The following is a 15,550-nucleotide window of genomic DNA, read 5'->3' as shown; positions in this document are numbered from 1 at the left end:
ACACTGTAAAAAATTCTGTTGAAGTCATTGATAAACTTAAAAATATTTCCCCACTTCGTTCCATTATGGTTTCATTTGATGTCAAATCATTGTTTACTAATGTTCCGGTCGAAGGAGCACTAAATTGTCTTGAAACTAGGCTTCGGGAATTTCACTTCACATATACTGAAATTAATGAGTTGGTTTCGCTTACTAAAGTTTCTCTAAGTCAAACCCACTTTGTTTTCCAAAATGCATATTTTCGTCAAGTTGAAGGATTGGCTATGGGTAATCCTCTCAGTCCGGTACTTGCTGACATTTATATGCACTATTTTGAGATGAAATTATTTGATAAATTATCTTTTCGTCTTTGGATTCGGTATGTTGACGACACTTTCGCACTTTTTGACGGTTATAAAGAGGATTTATCCGAGATTCTATCTATTATGAATTCAATTGATCCAGCCATCCAATTCACTCTTGAAATTGAATCCAACAATTCCCTCCCCTTCCTCGACATTCTTATAATCCGCAATGAAACCGATTTTAGCACCACTGTGTACCGTAAACCCTTTGCAGTTTGTTTACCACCCCATGCCAAGTCATGCCACCCTGTTAAGCAAAAAATGGCTTCTTTTTACTATTATGTTTTCCGCGCGCTAAAAGTTTGTTCCTCTGAATCTTTGCTTACCAATGAACTTAATTATTTGAGAGCAGTTGCGATTGACCGTGGATTTTCTCCCGTGATTATTGATAAAGCTGTCAAAAAATTTTCAGATTCCCATCAAAGAAGACATTCCACTGTTAGAAATAATATCAATGACCTTGTCGTGCTTCCATTTTATCCTTCTGTTAGCTATAAAATTGCACGGATTCTCCAGAAATTCAATTTTCAAGTCGGTTTCTCCCCTATTAATAAAATTCACCCTTCGATTCTAAAAGATTGCGTGTCTGTCTTGAATTCTTGGGGAATTTATAGTATATCATGTCAGTGTGGTTTAAGATATATTGGCCAAACAAAAAGAGCGTTGAAGTTTCGTATCAAGGAACATGAATCTTATGTCAAAAAAGGGGAAATTAACAAGTCTTCAATAGCGTATCATAGCTGGACTTTTAACCATAATTTTGATTTTGGGTCTGCAAAAATCATCCAAAAAAAAAAAAAAAAAAAAAAAAAAGGCTTCTTCCATAGGCGAATTGGATTTTCTTGAGGCTTTTCACATTCACAAAGATTTAGAAAGTTTAGTTAATGATTTGAAGTCCAATCCAATCCTTCCTAATGCCTTTAAAATTCTACTGTCTTAATTCAATTATTTTTGCCGATAGATGGTGTTACCTCCTCGCACTTGGTACTACCAGAGGGTATAAAAATCCGTTCAGTGGTTGCTTTCCATTATTTGAAGTTCAGATTTTGAGCGTAATGTGCATTTGCGCCTCGCTCCCTATTTTAACTTCGCTAATATTTCTTTATGCTTGATCAGACAGCCTGGCTCAGTAAAAGTAGGCGGCCAGTGTAACTCTGATTAAAAATCTAGTTATAACCACGTGCAGTGCTGATAAGCACCACGTGTTTCTGTGATTCCTATTTTCTTCTTTCTATGTATTTCTTTCTCCTGATGAGGAGGGACCTTTAGCTGACCTCGAAATCGATTGAGTGTTTCATTATACCTACGCTAAATATAAGGTTGTTTTTTACGATTTTGATTGTCACATTAGCGTGTTTCTCTTCTAGTCTAGTTTGTGCTATCAACCGGCATTTTCGAGAATATTTTACTGTTTATTGTTTTACCACGTGCACCATTTTATTTACTTCTTTCCACGTGGCCATCATTTTTTCGGATTTGGTTTATGCTATCAACCGGCATTTTCGAGGTAATTCTATATTTTTTCGGTTTACCACGTGCACGATTTTGACTTTCGTTGCTTCTTTCCACGTGGCTATTGGTTTTCAGTATTGGATGTTTCTCTCCTTTTGGAATGTTTTTGTCATTTGTTGATGAAAAATTGTCTTCATTATTTATTGGTGTTTTTTTCATGTTATAAGTAATTACTTGTTTGGACTTTCGGAATTACATTTCTTTTGTTCACTTGTTTCTTGCTTGTGCCCTTTTCACAATATCTCCACTGACAGGAACCGATTTTGTAAGTTACGCCTTAAGCGTACGAAATTCTTGAATCATATACAGTTTCTACTTAAATGCAAACATCAAAATTTCATTCCCAAATTTATACATGTGAAATGTAGCCTTAAAGCTTCCGTTCACGTTTCAAAAATTTTGCATAAATTCAAATTGGCACTTCTTCGTCACATTATAAGGGACACACGCAAACGTTTATCTAAAATTGAATTTGAATTATATTACCTCCATTTAAAAATTGCTAATTCCACTGAAAATTTTTCCTCATTTGAACATACATCCTGGTCTAGAACCGATACCGTTTGTTAACGGCATAAAAATGTGCTCATTTCTAAATTCCAGAAACTCACACACCAGTCGGATAGTCCCAATTATCTAGCTGATCTTCCCACTGTAAACGTTAACTCCATCGTTAATATCTCCAATAGGAATCTTTCAGAGGATCAGTTAAAAGTATTAAAATATAATTTCAACTTTTCAAAGACATCTAAACCTTCAATTCCTCAAATCATCGCCCCTATAGAGAAAGCCTTTAAATTCTCCGAAATTTCGGAAACGCAGAAGGATACAATCCGCCACCTAATTACTCATAACGTTAATTTTAACAATAAATCTTTGGGTTCTAATCTTAGCAAAAAGGAAAATGAGATCTTACGTGAAATTCATTCTGATACTAATATCATTATCTCTAAAGCTGATAAGGGCGGACAGATCGTTGTTATGGACAAACACACATATATTACTGGAGTCTCTAAATTGATAAATGAAGGCCCATACTGCTCGATCCCTAAAGATCCTTCAACTTCGGACCTCATGAAAGTAAAAAGTGCTATTAAATCTTCCCACATTCTGCCAACTCAGTTGAAGAAATCACTTATTCCGCCTATTACTAATTGCGCTAGACTTTATGCTCTTTCAAAAGTCCACAAAACCGGTATTCCTTTTCGACCAATTGTTTCCAACATAGGTACTGCTTCATATCCTTTGGCCAAATATTTAGTTTCCAGATTTTCTCCTCTACTTGATAACAATATTCACACTGTAAAAAATTCTGTTGAAGTCATTGATAAACTTAAAAATATTTCCCCACTTCGTTCCATTATGGTTTCATTTGATGTCAAATCATTGTTTACTAATGTTCCGGTCGAAGGAGCACTAAATTGTCTTGAAACTAGGCTTCGGGAATTTCACTTCACATATACTGAAATTAATGAGTTGGTTTCGCTTACTAAAGTTTCTCTAAGTCAAACCCACTTTGTTTTCCAAAATGCATATTTTCGTCAAGTTGAAGGATTGGCTATGGGTAATCCTCTCAGTCCGGTACTTGCTGACATTTATATGCACTATTTTGAGATGAAATTATTTGATAAATTATCTTTTCGTCTTTGGATTCGGTATGTTGACGACACTTTCGCACTTTTTGACGGTTATAAAGAGGATTTATCCGAGATTCTATCTATTATGAATTCAATTGATCCAGCCATCCAATTCACTCTTGAAATTGAATCCAACAATTCCCTCCCCTTCCTCGATATTCTTATAATCCGCAATGAAACCGATTTTAGCACCACTGTGTACCGTAAACCCTTTGCAGTTTGTTTACCACCCCATGCCAAGTCATGCCACCCTGTTAAGCAAAAAATGGCTTCTTTTTACTATTATGTTTTCCGCGCGCTAAAAGTTTGTTCCTCTGAATCTTTGCTTACCAATGAACTTAATTATTTGAGAGCAGTTGCGATTGACCGTGGATTTTCTCCCGTGATTATTGATAAAGCTGTCAAAAAATTTTCAGATTCCCATCAAAGAAGACATTCCACTGTTAGAAATAATATCAATGACCTTGTCGTGCTTCCATTTTATCCTTCTGTTAGCTATAAAATTGCACGGATTCTCCAGAAATTCAATTTTCAAGTCGGTTTCTCCCCTATTAATAAAATTCACCCTTCGATTCTAAAAGATTGCGTGTCTGTCTTGAATTCTTTGGGAATTTATAGTATATCATGTCAGTGTGGTTTAAGATATATTGGCCAAACAAAAAGAGCGTTGAAGTTTCGTACCAAGGAACATGAATCTTATGTCAAAAAAGGGGAAATTAACAAGTCTTCAATAGCGTATCATAGCTGGACTTTTAACCATAATTTTGATTTTGGGTCTGCAAAAATCATCCAAAAAAAAAAAAAAAAAAAAAAAAAAAAAAAAAAGCTTCTTCCATAGGCGAATTGGATTTTCTTGAGGCTTTTCACATTCACAAAGATTTAGAAAGTTTAGTTAATGATTTGAAGTCCAATCCAGTCCTTCCTAATGCCTTTAAAATTCTACTGTCTTAATTCAATTATTTTTGCCGATAGATGGTGTTACCTCCTCGCACTTGGTACTACCAGAGGGTATAAAAATCCGTTCAGTGGTTGCTTTCCATTATTTGAAGTTCAGATTTTGAGCGTAATGTGCATTTGCGCCTCGCTCCCTATTTTAACTTCGCTAATATTTCTTTATGCTTGATCAGACAGCCTGGCTCAGTAAAAGTAGGCGGCCAGTGTAACTCTGATTAAAAATCTAGTTATAACCACGTGCAGTGCTGATAAGCACCACGTGTTTCTGTGATTCCTATTTTCTTCTTTCTATGTATTTCTTTCTCCTGATGAGGAGGGACCTTTAGCTGACCTCGAAATCGATTGAGTGTTTCATTATACCTACGCTAAATATAAGGTTGTTTTTTACGATTTTGATTGTCACATTAGCGTGTTTCTCTTCTAGTCTAGTTTGTGCTATCAACCGGCATTTTCGAGAATATTTTACTGTTTATTGTTTTACCACGTGCACCATTTTATTTACTTCTTTCCACGTGGCCATCATTTTTTCGGATTTGGTTTATGCTATCAACCGGCATTTTCGAGGTAATTCTATATTTTTTCGGTTTACCACGTGCACGATTTTGACTTTCGTTGCTTCTTTCCACGTGGCTATTGGTTTTCAGTATTGGATGTTTCTCTCCTTTTGGAATGTTTTTGTCATTTGTTGATGAAAAATTGTCTTCATTATTTATTGGTGTTTTTTTCATGTTATAAGTAATTACTTGTTTGGACTTTCGGAATTACATTTCTTTTGTTCACTTGTTTCTTGCTTGTGCCCTTTTCACAATATCTCCACTGACAGGAACCGATTTTGTAAGTTACGCCTTAAGCGTACGAAATTCTTGAATCATATACAGTTTCTACTTAAATGCAAACATCAAAATTTCATTCCCAAATTTATACATGTGAAATGTAGCCTTAAAGCTTCCGTTCACGTTTCAAAAATTTTGCATAAATTCAAATTGGCACTTCTTCGTCACATTATAAGGGACACACGCAAACGTTTATCTAAAATTGAATTTGAATTATATTACCTCCATTTAAAAATTGCTAATTCCACTGAAAATTTTTCCTCATTTGAACATACATCCTGGTCTAGAACCGATACCGTTTGTTAACGGCATAAAAATGTGCTCATTTCTAAATTCCAGAAACTCACACACCAGTCGGATAGTCCCAATTATCTAGCTGATCTTCCCACTGTAAACGTTAACTCCATCGTTAATATCTCCAATAGGAATCTTTCAGAGGATCAGTTAAAAGTATTAAAATATAATTTCAACTTTTCAAAGACATCTAAACCTTCAATTCCTCAAATCATCGCCCCTATAGAGAAAGCCTTTAAATTCTCCGAAATTTCGGAAACGCAGAAGGATACAATCCGCCACCTAATTACTCATAACGTTAATTTTAACAATAAATCTTTGGGTTCTAATCTTAGCAAAAAGGAAAATGAGATCTTACGTGAAATTCATTCTGATACTAATATCATTATCTCTAAAGCTGATAAGGGCGGACAGATCGTTGTTATGGACAAACACACATATATTACTGGAGTCTCTAAATTGATAAATGAAGGCCCATACTGCTCGATCCCTAAAGATCCTTCAACTTCGGACCTCATGAAAGTAAAAAGTGCTATTAAATCTTCCCACATTCTGCCAACTCAGTTGAAGAAATCACTTATTCCGCCTATTACTAATTGCGCTAGACTTTATGCTCTTTCAAAAGTCCACAAAACCGGTATTCCTTTTCGACCAATTGTTTCCAACATAGGTACTGCTTCATATCCTTTGGCCAAATATTTAGTTTCCAGATTTTCTCCTCTACTTGATAACAATATTCACACTGTAAAAAATTCTGTTGAAGTCATTGATAAACTTAAAAATATTTCCCCACTTCGTTCCATTATGGTTTCATTTGATGTCAAATCATTGTTTACTAATGTTCCGGTCGAAGGAGCACTAAATTGTCTTGAAACTAGGCTTCGGGAATTTCACTTCACATATACTGAAATTAATGAGTTGGTTTCGCTTACTAAAGTTTCTCTAAGTCAAACCCACTTTGTTTTCCAAAATGCATATTTTCGTCAAGTTGAAGGATTGGCTATGGGTAATCCTCTCAGTCCGGTACTTGCTGACATTTATATGCACTATTTTGAGATGAAATTATTTGATAAATTATCTTTTCGTCTTTGGATTCGGTATGTTGACGACACTTTCGCACTTTTTGACGGTTATAAAGAGGATTTATCCGAGATTCTATCTATTATGAATTCAATTGATCCAGCCATCCAATTCACTCTTGAAATTGAATCCAACAATTCCCTCCCCTTCCTCGATATTCTTATAATCCGCAATGAAACCGATTTTAGCACCACTGTGTACCGTAAACCCTTTGCAGTTTGTTTACCACCCCATGCCAAGTCATGCCACCCTGTTAAGCAAAAAATGGCTTCTTTTTACTATTATGTTTTCCGCGCGCTAAAAGTTTGTTCCTCTGAATCTTTGCTTACCAATGAACTTAATTATTTGAGAGCAGTTGCGATTGACCGTGGATTTTCTCCCGTGATTATTGATAAAGCTGTCAAAAAATTTTCAGATTCCCATCAAAGAAGACATTCCACTGTTAGAAATAATATCAATGACCTTGTCGTGCTTCCATTTTATCCTTCTGTTAGCTATAAAATTGCACGGATTCTCCAGAAATTCAATTTTCAAGTCGGTTTCTCCCCTATTAATAAAATTCACCCTTCGATTCTAAAAGATTGCGTGTCTGTCTTGAATTCTTTGGGAATTTATAGTATATCATGTCAGTGTGGTTTAAGATATATTGGCCAAACAAAAAGAGCGTTGAAGTTTCGTACCAAGGAACATGAATCTTATGTCAAAAAAGGGGAAATTAACAAGTCTTCAATAGCGTATCATAGCTGGACTTTTAACCATAATTTTGATTTTGGGTCTGCAAAAATCATCCAAAAAAAAAAAAAAAAAAAAAAAAGCTTCTTCCATAGGCGAATTGGATTTTCTTAAGGCTTTTCACATTCACAAAGATTTAGAAAGTTTAGTTAATGATTTGAAGTCCAATCCAGTCCTTCCTAATGCCTTTAAAATTCTACTGTCTTAATTCAATTATTTTTGCCGATAGATGGTGTTACCTCCTCGCACTTGGTACTACCAGAGGGTATAAAAATCCGTTCAGTGGTTGCTTTCCATTATTTGAAGTTCAGATTTTGAGCGTAATGTGCATTTGCGCCTCGCTCCCTATTTTAACTTCGCTAATATTTCTTTATGCTTGATCAGACAGCCTGGCTCAGTAAAAGTAGGCGGCCAGTGTAACTCTGATTAAAAATCTAGTTATAACCACGTGCAGTGCTGATAAGCACCACGTGTTTCTGTGATTCCTATTTTCTTCTTTCTATGTATTTCTTTCTCCTGATGAGGAGGGACCTTTAGCTGCCCTCGAAATCGATTGAGTGTTTCATTATACCTACGCTAAATATAAGGTTGTTTTTTACGATTTTGATTGTCACATTAGCGTGTTTCTCTTCTAGTCTAGTTTGTGCTATCAACCGGCATTTTCGAGAATATTTTACTGTTTATTGTTTTACCACGTGCACCATTTTATTTACTTCTTTCCACGTGGCCATCATTTTTTCGGATTTGGTTTATGCTATGAACCGGCATTTTCGAGGTAATTCTATATTTTTTCGGTTTACCACGTGCACGATTTTGACTTTCGTTGCTTCTTTCCACGTGGCTATTGGTTTTCAGTATTGGATGTTTCTCTCCTTTTGGAATGTTTTTGTCATTTGTTGATGAAAAATTGTCTTCATTATTTATTGGTGTTTTTTTCATGTTATAAGTAATTACTTGTTTGGACTTTCGGAATTACATTTCTTTTGTTCACTTGTTTCTTGCTTGTGCCCTTTTCACAATATCTCCACTGACAGGAACCGATTTTGTAAGTTACGCCTTAAGCGTACGAAATTCTTGAATCATATACAGTTTCTACTTAAATGCAAACATCAAAATTTCATTCCCAAATTTATACATGTGAAATGTAGCCTTAAAGCTTCCGTTCACGTTTCAAAAATTTTGCATAAATTCAAATTGGCACTTCTTCGTCACATTATAAGGAACACACGCAAACGTTTATCTAAAATTGAATTTGAATTATATTACCTCCATTTAAAAATTGCTAATTCCACTGAAAATTTTTCCTCATTTGAACATACATCCTGGTCTAGAACCGATACCGTTTGTTAACGGCATAAAAATGTGCTCATTTCTAAATTCCAGAAACTCACACACCAGTCGGATAGTCCCAATTATCTAGCTGATCTTCCCACTGTAAACGTTAACTCCATCGTTAATATCTCCAATAGGAATCTTTCAGAGGATCAGTTAAAAGTATTAAAATATAATTTCAACTTTTCAAAGACATCTAAACCTTCAATTCCTCAAATCATCGCCCCTATAGAGAAAGCCTTTAAATTCTCCGAAATTTCGGAAACGCAGAAGGATACAATCCGCCACCTAATTACTCATAACGTTAATTTTAACAATAAATCTTTGGGTTCTAATCTTAGCAAAAAGGAAAATGAGATCTTACGTGAAATTCATTCTGATACTAATATCATTATCTCTAAAGCTGATAAGGGCGGACAGATCGTTGTTATGGACAAACACACATATATTACTGGAGTCTCTAAATTGATAAATGAAGGCCCATACTGCTCGATCCCTAAAGATCCTTCAACTTCGGACCTCATGAAAGTAAAAAGTGCTATTAAATCTTCCCACATTCTGCCAACTCAGTTGAAGAAATCACTTATTCCGCCTATTACTAATTGCGCTAGACTTTATGCTCTTCCAAAAGTCCACAAAACCGGTATTCCTTTTCGACCAACTGTTTCCAACATAGGTACTGCTTCATATCCTTTGGCCAAATATTTAGTTTCCAGATTTTCTCCTCTACTTGATAACAATATTCACACTGTAAAAAATTCTGTTGAAGTCATTGATAAACTTAAAAATATTTCCTCACTTCGTTCCATTATGGTTTCATTTGATGTCAAATCATTGTTTACTAATGTTCCGGTCGAAGGAGCACTAAATTGTCTTGAAACTAGGCTTCGGGAATTTCACTTCACATATACTGAAATTAATGAGTTGGTTTCGCTTACTAAAGTTTCTCTAAGTCAAACCCACTTTGTTTTCCAAAATGCATATTTTCGTCAAGTTGAAGGATTGGCTATGGGTAATCCTCTCAGTCCGGTACTTGCTGACATTTATATGCACTATTTTGAGATGAAATTATTTGATAAATTATCTTTTCGTCTTTGGATTCGGTATGTTGACGACACTTTCGCACTTTTTGACGGTTATAAAGAGGATTTACCCGAGATTCTATCTATTATGAATTCAATTGATCCAGCCATCCAATTCACTCTTGAAATTGAATCCAACAATTCCCTCCCCTTCCTCGATATTCTTATAATCCGCAATGAAACCGATTTTAGCACCACTGTGTACCGTAAACCCTTTTCAGTTTGCTTACCACCCCATGCCAAGTCATGCCACCCTGTTAAGCAAAAAATGGCTTCTTTTTACTATTATGTTTTCCGCGCGCTAAACGTTTGTTCCTCTGAATCTTTGCTTACCAATGAACTTAATTATTTGAGAGCAGTTGCGATTGACCGTGGATTTTCTCCCGTGATTATTGATAAAGCTGTCAAAAAATTTTCAGATTCCCATCAAAGAAGACATTCCACTGTTAGAAATAATATCAATGACCTTGTCGTGCTTCCATTTTATCCTTCTGTTAGCTATAAAATTGCACGGATTCTCCAGAAATTCAATTTTCAAGTCGGTTTCTCCCCTATTAATAAAATTCACCCTTCGATTCTAAAAGATTGCGTGTCTGTCTTGAATTCTTGGGGAATTTATAGTATATCATGTCAGTGTGGTTTAAGATATATTGGCCAAACAAAAAGAGCGTTGAAGTTTCGTATCAAGGAACATGAATCTTATGTCAAAAAAGGGGAAATTAACAAGTCTTCAATAGCGTATCATAGCTGGACTTTTAACCATAATTTTGATTTTGGGTCTGCAAAAAATCATCCAAAAAAAAAAAAAAAAAAAAAAAAAAGGCTTCTTCCATAGGCGAATTGGATTTTCTTAAGGCTTTTCACATTCACAAAGATTTAGAAAGTTTAGTTAATGATTTGAAGTCCAATCCAGTCCTTCCTAATGCCTTTAAAATTCTACTGTCTTAATTCAATTATTTTTGCCGATAGATGGCGTTACCTCCTCGCACTTGGTACTACCAGAGGGTATAAAAATCCGTTCAGTGGTTGCTTTCCATTATTTGAAGTTCAGATTTTGAGCGTAATGTGCATTTGCGCCTCGCTCCCTATTTTAACTTCGCTAATATTTCTTTATGCTTGATCAGACAGCCTGGCTCAGTAAAAGTAGGCGGCCAGTGTAACTCTGATTAAAAATCTAGTTATAACCACGTGCAGTGCTGATAAGCACCACGTGTTTCTGTGATTCCTATTTTCTTCTTTCTATGTATTTCTTTCTCCTGATGAGGAGGGACCTTTAGCTGCCCTCGAAATCGATTGAGTGTTTCATTATACCTACGCTAAATATAAGATTGTTTTTTACGATTTTGATTGTCACATTAGCGTGTTTCTCTTCTAGTCTAGTTTGTGCTATCAACCGGCATTTTCGGGAATATTTTACTGTTTATTGTTTTACCACGTGCACCATTTTATTTACTTCTTTCCACGTGGCCATCATTTTTTCGGATTTGGTATATGCTATGAACCGGCATTTTCGAGGTAATTCTATATTTTTTCGGTTTACCACGTGCACGATTTTGACTTTCGTTGCTTCTTTCCACGTGGCTATTGGTTTTCAGTATTGGATGTTTCTCTCCTTTTGGAATGTTTTTGTCATTTGTTGATGAAAAATTGTCTTCATTATTTATTGGTGTTTTTTTCATGTTATAAGTAATTACTTGTTTGGACTTTCGGAATTACATTTCTTTTGTTCACTTGTTTCTTGCTTGTGTCCTTTTCACAATATCTCCACTGACAGGAACCGATTTTGTAAGTTACGCCTTAAGCGAACGAAATTCTTGAATCATATACAGTTTCTACTTAAATGCAAACAGCAAAATTTCATTCCCAAATTTATACATGTGAAATGTAGCCTTAAAGCTTCCGTTCACGTTTCAAAAATTTTGCATAAATTCAAATTGGCACTTCTTCGTCACATTATAAGGAACACACGCAAACGTTTATCTAAAATTGAATTTGAATTATATTACCTCCATTTAAAAATTGCTAATTCCACTGAAAATTTTTCCTCATTTGAACATACATCCTGGTCTAGAACCGATACCGTTTGTTAACGGCATAAAAATGTGCTCATTTCTATATTCCAGAAACTCACACACCAGTCGGATAGTCCCAATTATCTAGCTGATCTTCCCACTGTAAACGTTAACTCCATCGTTAATATCTCCAATAGGAATCTTTCGGAGGATCAGTTAAAAGTATTAAAATATAATTTCAACTTTTCAAAGACATCTAAACCTTCAATTCTTCAAATCATCGCCCCTATAGAGAAAGCCTTTAAATTCTCCGAAATTTCGGAAACGCAGAAGGATACAATCCGCCACCTAATTACTCATAACGTTAATTTTAACAATAAATCTTTGGGTTCTAATCTTAGCAAAAAGGAAAATGAGATCTTACGTGAAATTCATTCTGATACTAATATCATTATCTCTAAAGCTGATAAGGGCGGACAGATCGTTGTTATGGACAAACACACATATATTACTGGAGTCTCTAAATTGATAAATGAAGGCCCATACTGCTCGATCCCTAAGGATCCTTCAACTTCGGACCTCATGAAAGTAAAAAGTGCTATTAAATCTTCCCACATTCTGCCAACTCAGTTGAAGAAATCACTTATTCCGCCTATTACTAATTGCGCTAGACTTTATGCTCTTCCAAAAGTCCACAAAACCGGTATTCCTTTTCGACCAATTGTTTCCAACATAGGTACTGCTTCATATCCTTTGGCCAAATATTTAGTTTCCAGATTTTCTCCTCTACTTGATAACAATATTCACACTGTAAAAAATTCTGTTGAAGTCATTGATAAACTTAAAAATATTTCCCCACTTCGTTCCATTATGGTTTCATTTGATGTCAAATCATTGTTTACTAATGTTCCGGTCGAAGGAGCACTAAATTGTCTTGAAACTAGGCTTCGGGAATTTCACTTCACATATACTGAAATTAATGAGTTGGTTTCGCTTACTAAAGTTTCTCTAAGTCAAACCCACTTTGTTTTCCAAAATGCATATTTTCGTCAAGTTGAAGGATTGGCTATAGGTAATCCTCTCAGTCCGGTACTTGCTGACATTTATATGCACTATTTTGAGATGAAATTATTTGATAAATTATCTTTTCGTCTTTGGATTCGGTATGTTGACGACACTTTCGCACTTTTTGACGGTTATAAAGAGGATTTATCCGAGATTCTATCTATTATGAATTCAATTGATCCAGCCATCCAATTCACTCTTGAAATTGAATCCTACAATTCCCTCCCCTTCCTCGATATTCTTATAATCCGCAATGAAACCGATTTTAGCACCACTGTGTACCGTAAACCCTTTGCAGTTTGTTTACCACCCCATGCCAAGTCATGCCACCCTGTTAAGCAAAAAATGGCTTCTTTTTACTATTATGTTTTCCGCGCGCTAAAAGTTTGTTCCTCTGAATCTTTGCTTACCAATGAACTTAATTATTTGAGAGCAGTTGCGATTGACCGTGGATTTTCTCCCGTGATTATTGATAAAGCTGTCAAAAAATTTTCAGATTCCCATCAAAGAAGACATTCCACTGTTAGAAATAATATCAATGACCTTGTCGTGCTTCCATTTTATCCTTCTGTTAGCTATAAAATTGCACGGATTCTCCAGAAATTCAATTTTCAAGTCGGTTTCTCCCCTATTAATAAAATTCACCCTTCGATTCTAAAAGATTGCGTGTCTGTCTTGAATTCTTGGGGAATTTATAGTATATCATGTCAGTGTGGTTTAAGATATATTGGCCAAACAAAAAGAGCGTTGAAGTTTCTATCAAGGAACATGAATCTTATGTCAAAAAAGGGAAATTAACAAGTCTTCAATAGCGTATCATAGCTGGACTTTTAACCATAATTTTGATTTTGGGTCTGCAAAAATCATCCAAAAAAAAAAAAAAAAAAAAAAAAAAAGCTTCTTCCATAGGCGAATTGGATTTTCTTGAGGCTTTTCACATTCACAAAGATTTAGAAAGTTTAGTTAATGATTTGAAGTCCAATCCAGTCCTTCCTAATGCCTTTAAAATTCTACTGTCTTAATTCAATTATTTTTGCCGATAGATGGTGTTACCTCCTCGCACTTGGTACTACCAGAGGGTATAAAAATCCGTTCAGTGGTTGCTTTCCATTATTTGAAGTTCAGATTTTGAGCGTAATGTGCATTTGCGCCTCGCTCCCTATTTTAACTTCGCTAATATTTCTTTATGCTTGATCAGACAGCCTGGCTCAGTAAAAGTAGGCGGCCAGTGTAACTCTGATTAAAAATCTAGTTATAACCACGTGCAGTGCTGATAAGCACCACGTGTTTCTGTGATTCCTATTTTCTTCTTTCTATGTATTTCTTTCTCCTGATGAGGAGGGACCTTTAGCTGCCCTCGAAATCGATTGAGTGTTTCATTATACCTACGCTAAATATAAGGTTGTTTTTTACGATTTTGATTGTCACATTAGCGTGTTTCTCTTCTAGTCTAGTTTGTGCTATCAACCGGCATTTTCGAGAATATTTTACTGTTTATTGTTTTACCACGTGCACCATTTTATTTACTTCTTTCCACGTGGCCATCATTTTTTCGGATTTGGTTTATGCTATGAACCGGCATTTTCGAGGTAATTCTATATTTTTTCGGTTTACCACGTGCACGATTTTGACTTTCGTTGCTTCTTTCCACGTGGCTATTGGTTTTCAGTATTGGATGTTTCTCTCCTTTTGGAATGTTTTTGTCATTTGTTGATGAAAAATTGTCTTCATTATTTATTGGTGTTTTTTTCATGTTATAAGTAATTACTTGTTTGGACTTTCGGAATTACATTTCTTTTGTTCACTTGTTTCTTGCTTGTGCCCTTTTCACAATATCTCCACTGACAGGAACCGATTTTGTAAGTTACGCCTTAAGCGTACGAAATTCTTGAATCATATACAGTTTCTACTTAAATGCAAACATCAAAATTTCATTCCCAAATTTATACATGTGAAATGTAGCCTTAAAGCTTCCGTTCACGTTTCAAAAATTTTGCATAAATTCAAATTGGCACTTCTTCGTCACATTATAAGGAACACACGCAAACGTTTATCTAAAATTGAATTTGAATTATATTACCTCCATTTAAAAATTGCTAATTCCACTGAAAATTTTTCCTCATTTGAACATACATCCTGGTCTAGAACCGATACCGTTTGTTAACGGCATAAAAATGTGCTCATTTCTAAATTCCAGAAACTCACACACCAGTCGGATAGTCCCAATTATCTAGCTGATCTTCCCACTGTAAACGTTAACTCCATCGTTAATATCTCCAATAGGAATCTTTCAGAGGATCAGTTAAAAGTATTAAAATATAATTTCAACTTTTCAAAGACATCTAAACCTTCAATTCCTCAAATCATCGCCCCTATAGAGAAAGCCTTTAAATTCTCCGAAATTTCGGAAACGCAGAAGGATACAATCCGCCACCTAATTACTCATAACGTTAATTTTAACAATAAATCTTTGGGTTCTAATCTTAGCAAAAAGGAAAATGAGATCTTACGTGAAATTCATTCTGATACTAATATCATTATCTCTAAAGCTGATAAGGGCGGACAGATCGTTGTTATGGACAAACACACATATATTACTGGAGTCTCTAAATTGATAAATGAAGGCCCATACTGCTCGATCCCTAAAGATCCTTCAACTTCGGACCTCATGAA

The sequence above is a fragment of the Stegodyphus dumicola genome, chromosome 2, assembly GCF_044657685.1.
Source record: "Stegodyphus dumicola isolate Sdum_Otavi_A_Nest chromosome 2, ASM4465768v1".
NCBI lineage: Eukaryota > Metazoa > Arthropoda > Arachnida > Araneae > Eresidae > Stegodyphus > Stegodyphus dumicola.
This window is presented reverse-complemented; position numbering follows the sequence as displayed.